General features: G+C 47.7%; 1 protein-coding gene, 1 long non-coding RNA gene and 1 pseudogene across 3 annotated transcripts in view; 2 read left to right on the top strand and 1 right to left on the bottom strand.

The window, feature by feature from the left end:
• LOC139273850 (uncharacterized) overlaps window positions 1–14,810 on the top strand; it is a 697,517-nt gene that overhangs the window by 209,992 nt on the left and 472,715 nt on the right. The gene's annotated exons all lie outside the window — the stretch shown is intronic.
• Window positions 1–14,810, bottom strand: part of LOC139273845 (zinc finger protein 420-like) — a 101,196-nt pseudogene that overhangs the window by 44,446 nt on the left and 41,940 nt on the right.
• Window positions 1–14,810, top strand: part of LOC139273835 (zinc finger protein 774-like) — a 40,569-nt gene that overhangs the window by 2,566 nt on the left and 23,193 nt on the right. For both annotated transcript variants that reach the window (XM_070890911.1, XM_070890912.1), the window contains exon 3: window positions 2,007–2,101. The gene's annotated coding sequence lies outside the window, so the exon portion shown is untranslated. The remainder of the gene's footprint in view (window positions 1–2,006; window positions 2,102–14,810) is intronic.

Below are 14,810 nucleotides of genomic sequence, written 5' to 3'. Positions count from 1 at the left end.
TAAAAATCTCCCCCCACCGTCCCCCCCGCACCACCCCCCCCACCCCAGAGTCATCAAAATGTGGAGTGGCGTTCCAGATAGAGTGATGGAGACAAAACCCTGGAATCATTTAATAAACAAATCAATGGGATGACGTGAAGATCGCTCTGATGCCTCAAGATGGGCAGAATGGCCTTCCTCATCTGTAATGATCTTGGAATCTTGTTTTGGTTCCCATGTTTGTTTCCAATTGTCAGTGGGACTAACTTCATGTCAATGTCCATAACTTCACAGAAATGTAACTTTCCAGATCTATTTTGTTTCTGTCATTGTTGTAGTGAGAATATCGAGGCGTTGATAGTTTTGCAATCACTTTGATATTTTTGATCTTGCTACCACATGCCTGACAATCTATTACGTACAGATCAGTCAGTGTGAGTGACAGTCTGTTTATCAGGCAGCTGATGAGAACAGGAGGTAATGCAGGCTATTTGAAGTTTTATGTAACTCAATAATTTATCAACAAGATTATTATCCCATTTTATTCTATCAACTATCTCAAATTAATAAAGGTAGTGGCCTTGACTATAAAAAAAATTAGACTTGCATTTATATAGCACCTTTCACAACCTTAGGAAGTGCTTTACAGCCTTAGATTACTTGGTAGAACACAGAAACAACCGCCCAATGCTAGTCAGTTCTGCAATTTAAACAGAGGGAACCCATCCATTGGGACTGTGCTTCTAAATGTTCACAGTGATATTGCAGTGACTAGCAATGCAGTTAGTGATAGACTAGTAACTAGCGCTTCAACTTCCTGCTTCAGAGTTTTTGTCTGGCATGTCTGTTTTTTTCTTTTCATTTGTTTTATATGAATTGTTAGATTAATGGGAGTAATAAAGATGGTGAGACCGCTCTAAACTCATGTGATTGCTGGTTGAATGCATTTTCATTAAGTACAAAAAAAAAATCAATGCAGGAATTCTGGAGTGAAATTGGTCTCGGGCACGAACGCAAAGTTTCCAGAAAATGGGCAGATGTAAAACTGCCAACTCACGATCGCCTGTTTTGTGCTTCCGCCCAAAGACCAATTTGACCACTGTCCAGTCTGGTTTCCTGGGAGCGATAGGAACTTGAGCTGAAATTTCCGAGGGGTCCTCTCGCCAATAGTTCGAAATAGAAGCAGGAAATGCAAAAAAAAAGCTGAGGTTTTCTGTATTTAAAAATTGTGAGCATTCTGCAACAATGGTGCAGAGGTGTATGCAGATATTATCAATAGATTATATAATAGACAGGTGAGCATTTCGGGTACACACTCTGCAGAGGAACTGGGAATTGAACGATCAGCAAGGACCTCTGTGGGGCTGGGGGAAGGAGGGGAGAGAAGAGACAAATGGTAGGAGGAATAAGGAGGCCATATAACCCTGGGGAAATAAGAATCTAAATAGGTTTGAGGAGCAAAAGGATTTAGGGCTACAGATTCACAAATCATTAAAAGTAGCAACACAAGTTAACAAGACCAGAAAATGCAAACACCAGCGTTCATTTCTAGAGGAATAGAATTAAAAAGTGGAGAAGTTATGTTACGCTTGTATAGAAGCTTGGTTAGACCACACTTGCTGTGAAATGGACACCGTTCTGGTCACCATATTACACAAAGGATACAGAGGCCCCAAAGAAATAGCAACAAAGATTTATCCAGATCTGAGAGATTATACCTATCAGAAAAGATTAAACAAGCTGGAGCTCTTTTCTCTGGAAAAGTGAAGACTGAGAGGTGACCTGATAGAGATTGTGGTCAAGAGGATGCTGTGATGGTCAGTAACGGAGGGGGAGGTAAGGTGTGGGACTATTGTTGAATGGGAAATTGGGGTTGCGTTCACTGGTACCGCAGTCGTATGATTTGATCACGGACATCCCGGGCAGAAAAGAGCTGGCTGGGTTGCCTCCTCCCTTCCGCTTCCTCTTCTTCAGCTTCCTCCCCTCCTCTTCTACTACCTTCAACACCTCTTCCTCCTCCTCCTCAGATGTCACCATATGTCTGGTGGTAAGGGCTGTGCCCTCATGATGGCGAGGATGTGGAGCATGCCGAAGACCATGGTGAATCTCGAGACCCGTTCTGGTGAGTACTGCAGGGCTCCTCCAAAGCGGTCCAGGCAGCTGAAGCATTAATCCAGCGTACTAAGCTTAAATAAAGGAGACTATGAAGGTATGAGGGCAGAGTTGGCTAAGTGGACTGGGAAAACAGATTAAAATGTAGGACGGTTCATGAACAGTGGCGTACATTTAAGGAGATATTTCACAACTCTCAAGAAAAATATATTCCAGTGAGGAGAAAAGGGTGTAAAAGAAAAGATAGCCATCCGTGGCTAACTAAAGAAATAAAGCTCGGTATCCAATTAAAAACAAGGGCATACAAAGTGGCGAAAAACTAGTGGGAGGACAGAAGATTGGGAAGCTTTTAAAAGCCAGCAAAGAATGACAAAAAAAAATGATTAAGAAAGGGAAGATAAACTATGAAAGTAAACGAGCACGAAATATAAAAACAGATAGCATGAGTTTCTATAGGTATATAAAAAGGAAAAGGGTGGCTAAAGTAAATGTTGGTCCCTGAGAGGACGAGACCGGGGAATTAGTAATGGGAAACACGGAGATGGCAGAAACTCTGAACAAATATTTTGCATCAGTCTTTACGGTAGAGGACACAAACAATATCCCAACAGTGGATAGTCAAGGGGCTATAGGGGGGGAGGAACTTAACACAATCACTAAGAACATAAGAATTAGGAACAGGAGTAGGCCATCTAGCCCCTCGAGCCTGCTCCGCCATTCAACAAGATCATGGCTGATCTGGCCGTGGACTCAGCTCCACTTACCCGCCCGCTCCCCGTAACCCTTAATTCCCTTATTGGTTAAAAATCTATCTGTCTGTGATTTGAATACATTCAATGAGCTAGCCTCAACTGCTTCCTTGGGCAGAGAATTCCACAGATTCACAACCCTCTGGGAGAAGAAATTCCTTCTCAACTGGGTTTTAAATTGGCTCCCCCGTATTTTGAGGCTGTGCCCCCTAGTTCTAGTCTCCCCGACCAGTGGAAACAACTTCTCTGCCTCTATCTTGTCTATCCCTTTCATTATTTTAATGTTTCTATAAGATCACCCCTCATCCTTCTGAACTCCAACGAGTAAGACTTCCCTGCTTTTATACTCCATCCCCTTTGCAATAAGAGGGTGGTACTCAGTAAGATAATGGGACTAAAGGCAGATAAATCCCCTGTACCTGATGGCTTGCATGCTCGGGTCTTAAAAGAAGTAGCGGCAGGGATAGTGGATGCATTGGTAGTAATTTACTAAAATTCCCTGGATTCTGGGGAGGTCTCAGCAGATTGGAAAATGGCAAATATAATGCCCCTATTTAAAAAAGGAGGCAGACTAAAAGCAGGAAACTATAGACCAGTTAGCCTAACATCTGTGGTTGGGAAAAGGTTGGAGTCCATTATTAAAGAAGCAGTAGCAGGACATTTGGAAAAGCATAATTCGGTCAAGCAGAGGCTGCATGGATTTATGAAGGGGAAGTCATGTTTGACACATTTACTGGAATTCTTTGAGGATGTAACGAACATGGTGGATAAAGGGGAACCAGTGGATGTGGTGTATTTGGATTTCCAGAAGGCATTTGACAAGGTGCCACATAAAAGGTTACTGCACAAGATAAAAGTTCACTGGGTTGGGGGTAATATATTAGCATGGATAGAGGATTGGCTAACTAACAGAAAACAGAGAGTTGGAATAAATGGTTCATTCTCGGGTTGGCAACCAGTAACTAGTGGAGTGCCACAGGGAGTGCTAGGACCCCAACTATTTATAATCTGTATTAACTGTTATGTCTATAGTGTACTTATGAATGACTCCACAAGGCAATGTGTTGTACTTAAACTGTAGTGACCTTGGTCCTTTATTCCAATCTCCAGAGTTCTGTGCAAGCATGGTGTGCAGCCTTTTATGCAGGGCCCTGCCACCAGGGCAGGAAACCCCCGGTCTCCACCAGTTGCACCCTCTAGTGGTGCCAGCATGTATGTACACTGTGTGAACCTTATTGATGGAAACAAGTTTCCATCTTATACAATCTCACAGTGACTACACATAGAGTACATCCATAGTCAGCATATACAACATCACTCTCCCCCCAAGTCCTTTGTGCCAATTGCCTTTGCACTATGTGCTCTGGCTTAGCTCTCCCCAGACTTAAGTGCCAATAGCCCTTGCACCTTGGCTGTGCTTTGGCTTGGCCCTCTCCCTGTTAATCTCCCACTCCTTTTGCCACAACGTTGGGTAGTGGTTATCAGATTAGATGGTTCGATGATGTAGGTGGTGGGTTCTGGGTGTGATCCATGTGTGTGTCCATGGCTACATACATCCATTTCCACCCCCCCCCCCCCCCCGCAGCGAGATCATGCAGCTGGCCCGTTACTTCAAATACAGGATCAGACACAGTGCAGGTACAAAGAAAGGAAGAAAAAAATAATTTTTTTCAGTTTGTATCGTGGCACCTAGGTTCCGTGACTTACATTCGTTACGTTTTACGGGCGTGCGCCAGGATTGAGTAGATTGCATTCATGGTCATGGTCAGTACTGAGGTAGCAGTATAGATATGCGAGGACGCTAGTTCCAGAGCAACCGGACGGAGTCCTAGTCGACTGATGGCTGCGCTGCGCCCCCTGCTAGCAGGGTGGGCTTGGTTCGCTCACTGGGCCAGGACTCGGGGCCTTTGCTGTTGCCTAGTGGTGGGCAGAGCCACAGATATGTGTGGCCTCCCTGTCCTCCTTCGAGGCCTGCAGAGTCTTCTGCCTGCTCTCTCACGGTGTTGGGAACCTGGCTATTCCAGGTCCCGTTTGGAGGACTCGTTGGTTCTGACCTTTCGCTCCCGGACATAGCCGAGGTAGCGACTGGGTCTGGGAGCTGCGCCGTCTCCACACGGGTGGTGGGCCACATCGGCCAATTGCGCATATTGGCGCCGTTTTCGCTTCCAGGTCCGTGGCGAATGGTGCCATCGGATGCCTGCAGCGTGGGATAGACCTAGGGCAGGGTATCAGGCTCTGCGCCTTTACCCTCCTGAATTCGCTCGCTTGATGCTCTTGGGGACACTATTCCTGACATCTCGCAACAACACTTGGCTCTCTACATTAGGACTAATACCGGCATCTCGCAACAACATTCTGTTCTTTACAGTGCCGACATCTCGCAACAACATTCTGTTCACAATCTTACTCGGTTCATTACATTGATTGCCATGCATACAATGTTTGTGTAAGTTCAGTTGGTTGCAGGTCTCTTTTTAGAGAACCCTGCTGGCTTTACCCCAATCAGATCCCCTGTTGGACCCCATGTGTTTGCTCCCTCAGCGATGCACCTCGTGATGTTGCCGCGGCCATCTGTTTTTTCAGCCACACTGCTCCTCGCTGCAGCAGGAACGCCATCTTCCTTGGTCCTCGAGGTCGACTGCCTTGATCCTTCTCTCCCGCGATTTTGCCACAAACGCTGGAAGGGTATCTGTGAATTCGATCTTCCTCCCCAGGAGTCCTACCAGTGGAGCCAGGAAGGTATTTTTCAATCGTTCCGGTCGGATCATTGCCAAGCAGTCATGATGGACGGTCTGTGCCTCAGGTGCTGCGCTGGTCTGTTCTCCGGTGCCTGGCCCAAGCGAAGATGAGGTTTTGCTCTGCCTCTGAGTACGGGGGACATCGATTGCTGGAGTGAAGAGGTCTTCCCATTTCCACTGGATCTTCCTCATCCACCTTCTTTCGAGTAGCGTTGGACCATCACCTGCAAAAATCCACAGAGGTCATTTATGCACCGCACCATTATAGATTACACTTACATCCGCACTACCAAGGACTGGGATCGGCTCCTTGGTGTAGGTGAGCAACTTTTCCTGCACTGGGACCAGCTCGGGTCGTTTATCATTCCACAGCCTCTCAAAGGCATCCTGGCTCATCACTGACTGGCTCGCTCCTGTGTCCACTTCCATGAAGACTGGAATGCCATTTATCTCGACTTCCATCTTTACTGGAGGACAATCGGTGGTGCAGGTATACACTCCATACACTTCTTCTTGGGGCTGAGCTGCCTCTCTGGCCAAATCATCATACTCCCCGCTGGATTCAAAGTCATCTACCGACTCCTCTGCTAGACGGTGAGTCGCATTTCTTTTACACATGCGCTGTAGGTGGCCCTTCGTGCTACAGGCTTTGCACACGTACTCCGCAAACCGACACTGGTGAGCCCTATGGTTTCCTCTGCAACGCCAGCATGGTGCTACTCGATTAGCGCCCTTTGGCAGATTTTGAGTTCTGGAACTCTGAGGTCTGTGATCTCTGCCCTAGGCAGAGCCACGTTCTAGTCTTGCCTGTGAAAGGCACCATTCTGTGTACAGTACTTGCTGGGTTTGAGTCCACAGGATGAATGATTTGCTTGGTGCTGCAGGTCGTGGTCATGAATGCCTGACTGATGCTGATGGCTTTCTGCAGGTTGACTGTGGTGTCAGCAGATAGTAGCTTGTGAAGGAGGCTCTCGTGGTCAATTCCCATAACGAAGCTGTCTCGCAATGCTTCGTTGAGGTGCGTGCCAAAATCACACGGTGCCGCAAGTCGCCTGAGGTTGGCAGCATATTTTGCAATCTCCTGGCTCTCAGGTCTGCGGTGCGTGTAGAATCTGTGCCTGGCCGTGAGGATGCTCTCCTTTGGTTTAAGATGGTCGTGAATTAGTTCAGTCAGCTCATCGTATGTCTTATTCTTGGCCTCCGTGGGTGACAGCAAGTCCCTGACAAGGCGGTAGACCTCGGGCCCACAACTGGTCAGCAGTAGAGCCATGCGCTTCTCCGCCAATGTGTCCGTCTCCCCTGCCAGGTCGTTTGCCACGCAATATTGTTTCCGTGAAGGCATCCCAATCATCACCCTCTGCAAAGTCTTTTAGTTTGCCAAAGGTAGCCATGATCACGTGAAAGTCTTTATTCTCATCGCCAGTTGTTGTGTCTATAGTGTACTTATGAATGACTCCACAAGACAATGTGTTGTACTTGAACTGTAGTGACCTTGGTCCTTTATTCCAAACTACAGAGTGCTGTGCAAACATGGTGTGCAGCCTTATGTACAGGCCCTGCCACCAGGGCAAGAAACCACCGGTCTCCACCAGTTTCACCCTCTAGTGATGCCAGCATGTATGTACACAGTGTGAACCTTATTGATAGTACATCAGGTAATCAAGTCTCTATCTTATACAATCTCACAGTGACTACACATAGAGTACATCCATAGTCAGCATATACATAGAAACAGAAACATAGAAAATAGGTACAGGAGCAGGTCATTCAGCCCTTCGAGCCTGCACCACCATTCATTATGATCAATGCTGATCATGCAACCTCAGTATCCACCCCTGCCTTCTCTCTATACCCCCTGATCGCTTTAGCCGTAAGGGCCACATCTAACTCACTTTTGAATATGTCCAACAAACTGGACTCAACAACTTTCTGTGGCAGAGAATTCCACAGGTTCATAACTCTGGGTGAAAAAGTTTCTCCTCATCTCGGTCCTATATGGCTTACCCGCTATCTTTAGACTATGAGATCCTCTCTCATTCTTCTAAATTCCAGTGAATATAAGCATAGCTGATCCAGTCTTTCCTCATATGTCAGTCCTGCCATCCCGGGAATCAGTCTGGGAACCTTCGCTGCACTCCCTCAATAGCAAGCACACCCTTCCTCAGATTAGGAGACTAAAACTGCACACAATACTCAAGGTGTGGTCTCACCAAGGCCCTGTACAACTGCAGTAAGACCTCCCTGCTCCTATAATCAAATCCTCTCGCTATGAAGTCCAGCATTCCATTTGCTTTCTTTACTGCCTGCTGTACCTGCATGCCTACCTTCAATGACTGATGTACCATAACACCCAGGTCTTGTTGCACCTCCCCTTTTACTAATCTGTCAACATTCAGATAATAATCTGCCTTCCTGTTTTTGCCACCAAAGTGGATAACCTCACATTTATCCACATTATACTGCATCTGCCATGCATTTGCCCAGTTACCTAACCTGTCCAAGTCCCCCTGCGGCCTCTTAGCATCCTCCTCGAAGCTCGCACTGCCACCCAGCTTAGTTTCATCTGCAAACTTGGAGATATTACATTCAATTCCTTCGTTTAAATCATTATTGTATATTGTAAATAGCTGGGGTCCCACCACTGAACCCTGCGGCACCCCACTAGTCACTGCCTGCCATTCTGAAAAGGACCCGTTTATTCCCACTCTTTGCTTCCTGTTTGCCAACCTATTCTCTATCCACGTCAATATATTACCCCCAATACCATGTGCCTTAATTTTGCACACTAATCTCTTGTGTGGGGCCTTGTCAAAAGCCTTTTGAAAGTCCAAATATACCATATCCAATGGCTCTCCCTTATCCACTCTACTCGTTACATCCTCAAAAAACTCTAGAAGATTTGTCAAGCAGGATTTCCCTTTCATAAATCCATGCTGACTTGGACCGATCCTGTCACTGCTTTCCAAATGTGCTGCTATTACATCTTTAATAATTGATTGCAGCATTTTCCCCACCATCAATGTCAGGCTAACCAGTCTATAATTCCCTGTTTTCTCTCTCCTTCCTTTTTAAAAAAGTAGGGTTACATTAGCTACCCTCCAGTCCATAGGAACTGATCCAGAGTTGATAGACTGTTGTAAAATGATCACCAATGCTTCTACTATTTCTAGTGCCACTTCCTTAAGTACTCTGGGATGCAGACTATCAGGGCCTGGGGATTTATTGGCCTTCAGTCCCTTCCATGTCCCTAACACCATTTCCTGACTAATAAGGATTTCCCTCAGTTCCCCCTTCTCGCTAAATCCTCGGTCCCCTAGTATTTTCGGAAGGTTATTCGTGTCTTCCTTAGTGAAGACAGAACCAAAGTATTTGTTCAAATGGTCTGCCATTTCCTTGTTCCCCATTATGAATTCACCTGATTCTGGTTGCAAGGGACCTATATTAGTCTTCACTAATCTTTTTCTCTTCACATATCTATAGAAGCTTTTGCAGTCAGTTTTTATGTTCCTTGCAAGCTTATTTTCATACTATATTTTCCCCCTCCTAGTTAAACCCTTAGTCCTCCTCTGCTGAATTCTAAATTTCTCCCAGTCCTCAGGTTTGCTGCTTTTTCTGGCCAATTTATATGCCTCTTCCTTGGATTTAACATTTTCCCTAATTTCCTTTGTTAGCTACGGTTGAGCCACCTTATCTTTTTTATTCTTACACCACACAGGATGTACAATTGTTGTAGTTCATCCATGAGATAGTTAAATGTCTGCCATTGCCTATCCACTGTCAAACCTTTAAGTATCATTTGTCAGTCTATCCTAGCCAATTCACGTCTCATACTGTCGAAGTTTCCTTTCTCTAAGTTCAGGACTCTAGTCTCTGAATTAACTGTGTCACTCTCCATCTTAATGAAGAATTCTACCATCTTATGATCACTCTTCCCCAAGGGGCCTCGCACGACCAGATTGCTAATTTATCCTCTCTCGTTACACAAGACCCAGTCCAGGATGGCCTGCTCTCTAGTTGGTTCGTCAACATATTGGTCTAGAGAACCATCCCTTATATACTCCACGAAATCCTCCTCCACAGTATTGCTACCAGTTTGGTTAGCCCAATCAATATGTAAATTAGAGTCACCCATGATAACCGCTGTACCCTTATTGGACGCGTCCCTAATTTCCTGTTTGATGCCATCCCCAACCTCCCTACTACTGTTTGGTGGTCTGTACACAACTCCCACTAACGTTTTCTGCCCTTTGGTGTTTCGCAGCTCTACCCATATAGATTCCACATCATTCACGCTAATGTCCTACCTTGCTATTGCGTTAATCTCTTCTTTAACCAGTAACGCTACTCCATCTCCTTTTCCTTCCTGTCTGTCCTTTCTGAATATTGAATACCCCTGGATGTTCAGTTCCCAGCCTTGATTACCTTGGAGCCATGTCTCCGTAATCCCGATTACATCATATCCGTTAACAGCTATCTGTGCAGTCAATTCATCCACCTTATTACGAATGCTCCTCGCATTGAGACTTAGAGCCGTCAGGCTTGTTTTTTTAAAACGCTCTTTGTCCTTTTAAAATTATATTGTAATGTGGCCCTTGATTTCTCTGCCCTCCACTCTTGCTTTTCTTCTTCCTTTCCTTTGCTTCTGCCCCCATTTTACTTCCCTCTGCCTCCCTGCACAGATTCCCAAACCCCTGCCATTTTAGTTTAAACCCTCCCCAGCAGCACTAGCAAACACTCTGCCTAGGACATCGGTTCCGGTCCTGCCCAGGTGCAGACCGTCCGGTTTGTACTGGTCCCACCTCTCCTAGAACCGGTTCCAATGTCCCAGAAATTTGAGGCCATTCCTCAAGCCACGTATTCATCTGAGCTATTCTGCAATTCCTACTCTGACTAGCACATGGCACTGGTAGCAATCCTGAGATTACTACCTTCGAGGTCCTACTTTTTAATTTAACTCCTAGCTCCCTAAATTCAGCTTGTAGGACCTCATCCCATTTTTTACCTATATCGTTGGTACCTATATGTACCACGACAGCTGGCTGTTCACCCTCCCCCTCCAGAATGCACTGCAGCCGCTCCGAGACATCCTTGACCCTTGCACCAGGGAGGCAACATACCATCCTGGATTCTCGTTTGCGACCGCAGAAACACCTGTCTATTCCCCTTACAATAGAATCCCCTATCACTATAGCTCTCCCACTCTTTTTCCTGCCGTCCTGTACAGCAGAGCCACCCATGGTGCCATGAACTTGGCTGCTGCTGCCTTCCCCTGATGAGTCATCTCCTCCAACATTACCCAAAACGGTGTATTTGTTTTGGAGGGAGGTGACCGCAAGGGACCTCTGCACTACCTTTCTTCCACCACTCTTCCTGATGGTCAGCCATTCCCTATCTGCCTGTATAACCTTTACCTGCGGTGTGACCAACTCACTAATTGTGCTACTCACGACATCCTCAGCATCGCAGATGCTCCAGAGTGAATCCATGCACAGCTCCAGTGCCACAGTGCGGTCTGTCAGGAGCTGCAGCTCGATACACTTCCTGCACATGTAGTTGTGAGAGACACTGGAAATGTCCCTAATTTCCCACATAGCACAGAAGGAGCATGGCAGGGGTCTGGGCTCTCCTGCCATGACTTAACCCTTAAATTACTTAATTTGGATATAATGACAAGATTTCTTACTGATAAGAAAAAGAAAAAAGATAAAGAAAAAGAAAACTACTCACCACTCAACCAGCCAATCACTTACCCTCTTGGCTGTGACGTCACACTTCGATTTCTTTTTACTTGTCTCTTACTTTTGACCCCGCTGCCGCCGCTTCTCTCACAGATCTGCCCGCTCCCGCTGCTGCTCCCGACTGGCTCGGTCTGGGCCTCGAGCCTCAGGCTTTATTGATGCGCTCCGCTGCCGCCGCTTCCCTCACGGGTCTGCCCGCTCCCGCTGCTGCTCCCGACTGGCTCGGTCTTGGCCTCGAGCCTCAGGCTTTATTGATGCGCTCCGCTGCCGCCGCTTCCCTCACGGGTCTGCCCGCTCCCGCTGCTGCTCCCGACTGGCTCGGTCTGGGCCTCGAGCCTCAGGCTTTATTGACGCGCTCCGCTGCCGCCGCCGCTTCTCTCACAGGTCTGCCCGCTCCCGCTGCTGCTCCCGACGGTCTCAGTCTGGGCCTCGAGCCTCAGGCTTTATTGATGCGCTCCGCTGCCGCTGCTTCCCTCACAGGTCTGCCCGCTCCCGCTGCTGCTCCCGACTGGCTCCAACATTAACGACTTGTAAGAAAGGACCGAGTGTAACGTAGCCAAGTTTGCTGACGATACAAAGATGGCAGGTAAAGCAATGTGTGACGAGGATGCACAAAATCTGCAAAAGAACATAAGACAGGCGAAGTGAGTGGACAAAAATTTGGCAGCTGGAATATAATGTTGGAAAGTGTGAGGTCATGCACTTTGGCAGAAAAAAATGAAAGAGCAAGTTCTTATTTAAATGGAGAAAAATTGCAAAGTGCTGCAGTACAGCGGGACCTGGGGATATTTGGGCATGAAACACAAAAGGTTAGTATGCAGGTAAAGCAAGTGATCAGGAAGGCCAATGGAATCTTAGCCTTTATTGCAAAGGGGATGGAGTATAAAAGCACGGAAGTCTTGCTACAGTTATACAGGATATTGGTGAGGCCTGGAATACTGCGTGCAGTTTTGGTTTCCATATTTACGAAAGGATATACTTGCTTTGGAGGCAGTTCAGAGCAGGTTCACTAGGTTGATTCGAGAGATGAGGGTTTGACTTATGAGGAAAGGTTGAGGACGTTGGGCCTCCACTCACTGGAATTCAGAAGAATGAGAGGTGATCTGATAGAAATGTATAAGATTATGAGGGGGCTTGACAAGGTGGATGCAGAGAGGATGTTTCCACTGATAGGGGAGTCTCAAACTAGGGGGCATAATCTTAGAATAAGAGGCCGCCCATTTAAAACTGAGATGAGGAGGAATTTCTTCTCTCAGAGAGTTGTGAATCTGTGGATATTTCTGCCTCAGAGAGCTATGGAAGCTGGGACATTGAATAAATTTAAGACAAAGATGGACAGTTTCTTAACCGATAAGGGATTAAGGGGTTATGGGGAGCGGACCTGAGCCCATGATCGGATCAGCCATGATCATATTAAATGGCGGAGCAGGCTCGAGGGGCCGTATGGCCTACTCCTGCTCTTATTTCTTATGTCTGGGACCCTGTTTAAAGATGTAGTTTGTGGGCCTCAGTACCATCCCGAGTGTGAGATCATGCTCACTCAGCACAGGCGAGTGATGAAGCCTGCACCTTTCTTGCTATATGTGTGTGTGTAGGGGGAGCAAGCTGAGACTGAGAGGCACAAAGATAACAAAAATTCATAGTAAAATCAATCTCGGAGCATTTTAATGTTTAAGTTTATTACATCATCCAACAATTCAGGTCCAAGGCCAAAGATGCGAGGCTGGTTGAAAGAGCATCCCCGCAGTTTAGGCCGAGAGGGGAACACGAACAGCGCCACCACTGGTGGGGAGAGTATAATTACAGCGTGACATGTTTACATAGAAATTTAACATTGTAGCACAGTTGTGAGGGTTTTAATATATTACAGACTCTCATCGCTCCCCTCCCCCCCCCCCCCCCAGAAAGATGGTATCATGGGAACCGGGTGCCCTCCAGACTTGTGCCCCACCTCTGATTTTACTCCCTCTCAATTTCACTGGACAGTTAAACCCGGGATGGGGGTCTCAATCAGGGAGGCGATTGTGATAATAAGAAAAACTTGCATTTATATATCGCCTTTCACCACCTCCAGACATCCTAAAGTGCTTCACAGCTCATTAGGAACTCATGAAGTGACCTCACTATTGCAATGCAGGAAACGTGGCAGCCAATTTGCACACAGCAAGCTCCCAAAAGCAACATGTGATCAAGGGACAGATATGCAGTCTTTTAGTGATGTGGTTAAGGGATCAATACTGGCTCCAGGGCACTAGGGGGAACTCCTTCCACCCCCCCCATTCCCTGCTCGTCTTCCATGGGTGGCCGTGGGATCTTTTAATCCACCTAAGAGGGCAGACGGGGCTTCGGTTTAACGTCTCATCCGGAAGATGGCACCACCGACAGTGCAGTGCTCCTTCAGTAATGCCCCACCGATAGTGCAGCGCTCCCTCAGTACTGACTCTGTGACAGTGCGGCGGTCCTTCAGTATTGCCCCCTCCGACAGTGCAGTACGGCGCTCCCTCAGTAATGCCCCCTCCGACAGCGCAGTATGGTGCTCCCTCAGTACTGCCCCTCTGAGATGGCTGGGAGCACGGCGGCAGGGCGGGGGGTGGGTATCGTCAACACCAGTGATGGGACAGGGAGACGGAGAGGAGGCAGAGTGCCCAGGGCAGGCCGGGTGTTGACCCCGAGGAGTCCGGGTCCAGTGAGGTCAGGTGGAGGTCGATTCGCCGTTGACCGCCCGCTCACGTGGTCTGGGCCTTGACCACCCGGAAGGCCTCGCAGGGCGGGATCAGCACCTCCCTTTCCTGTGGGAAGGGTGAGAGCTCTTCCACCGAGGGCCGTGTGGATGTAGAAGAGGGTGGCCTGAACCCCCCCCCCCGCCCCAGCCGGCTGGCCGAGGTGGAGGTGAAGCTGAAAAACTGCACTGTGTCCCCCACTGAGATCCAGAAGGCCCTGGTGGCTCCCTGGTACACCGTCGCTGGGGCCTTGCCCCCCTGCCCCCTGTGCACAGTTCTGGTCTCCATATACATTGGTTAGACCACATTTGGAGCAGCGTGCACAGTTCTGGTCTCCAGATACCCTGGGCTAGACTACACTTGGAGCACTGTGCACAGTTCTGGTCTCCACATACCTTGGTTAGACCACACTTGGAGCATCGCGCACAGTTGTGGTCTCCATATACCTTGGTTAGACCACACTTGGAGCACTGTGCACAGTTCTGGTCTCCATATGCCTTGGTTAGACCATACTTGGAGCACCGTGCACAGTTCTGGTCTCCATATACCTTGGTTATATTATGTTCCTAACACAGATGAGGCTGCACACAGGGAGGTTAAAGTAACAGTGACCTCAGTCTTTAATAAGGCTTAGGGGGCCGCCTTATATACAGTGCTCCCAAGGGATGCTGGGATCCCTTGGGACTTCAAGGGATGCACTCCCTGGTGGCGGACCATGGGAGTGCATGCTTTACAGATACACAACATCACTCCCCCCACCCCCACACCCAAAGT

The sequence above is a fragment of the Pristiophorus japonicus genome, chromosome 9 (genome assembly GCF_044704955.1).
Source record: "Pristiophorus japonicus isolate sPriJap1 chromosome 9, sPriJap1.hap1, whole genome shotgun sequence".
NCBI classification, from domain to species: Eukaryota; Metazoa; Chordata; class Chondrichthyes; family Pristiophoridae; genus Pristiophorus; species Pristiophorus japonicus.
The sequence above is the reverse complement of the archived record's forward strand: the minus strand, read 5'-3'. Positions and strand labels throughout refer to the sequence as shown.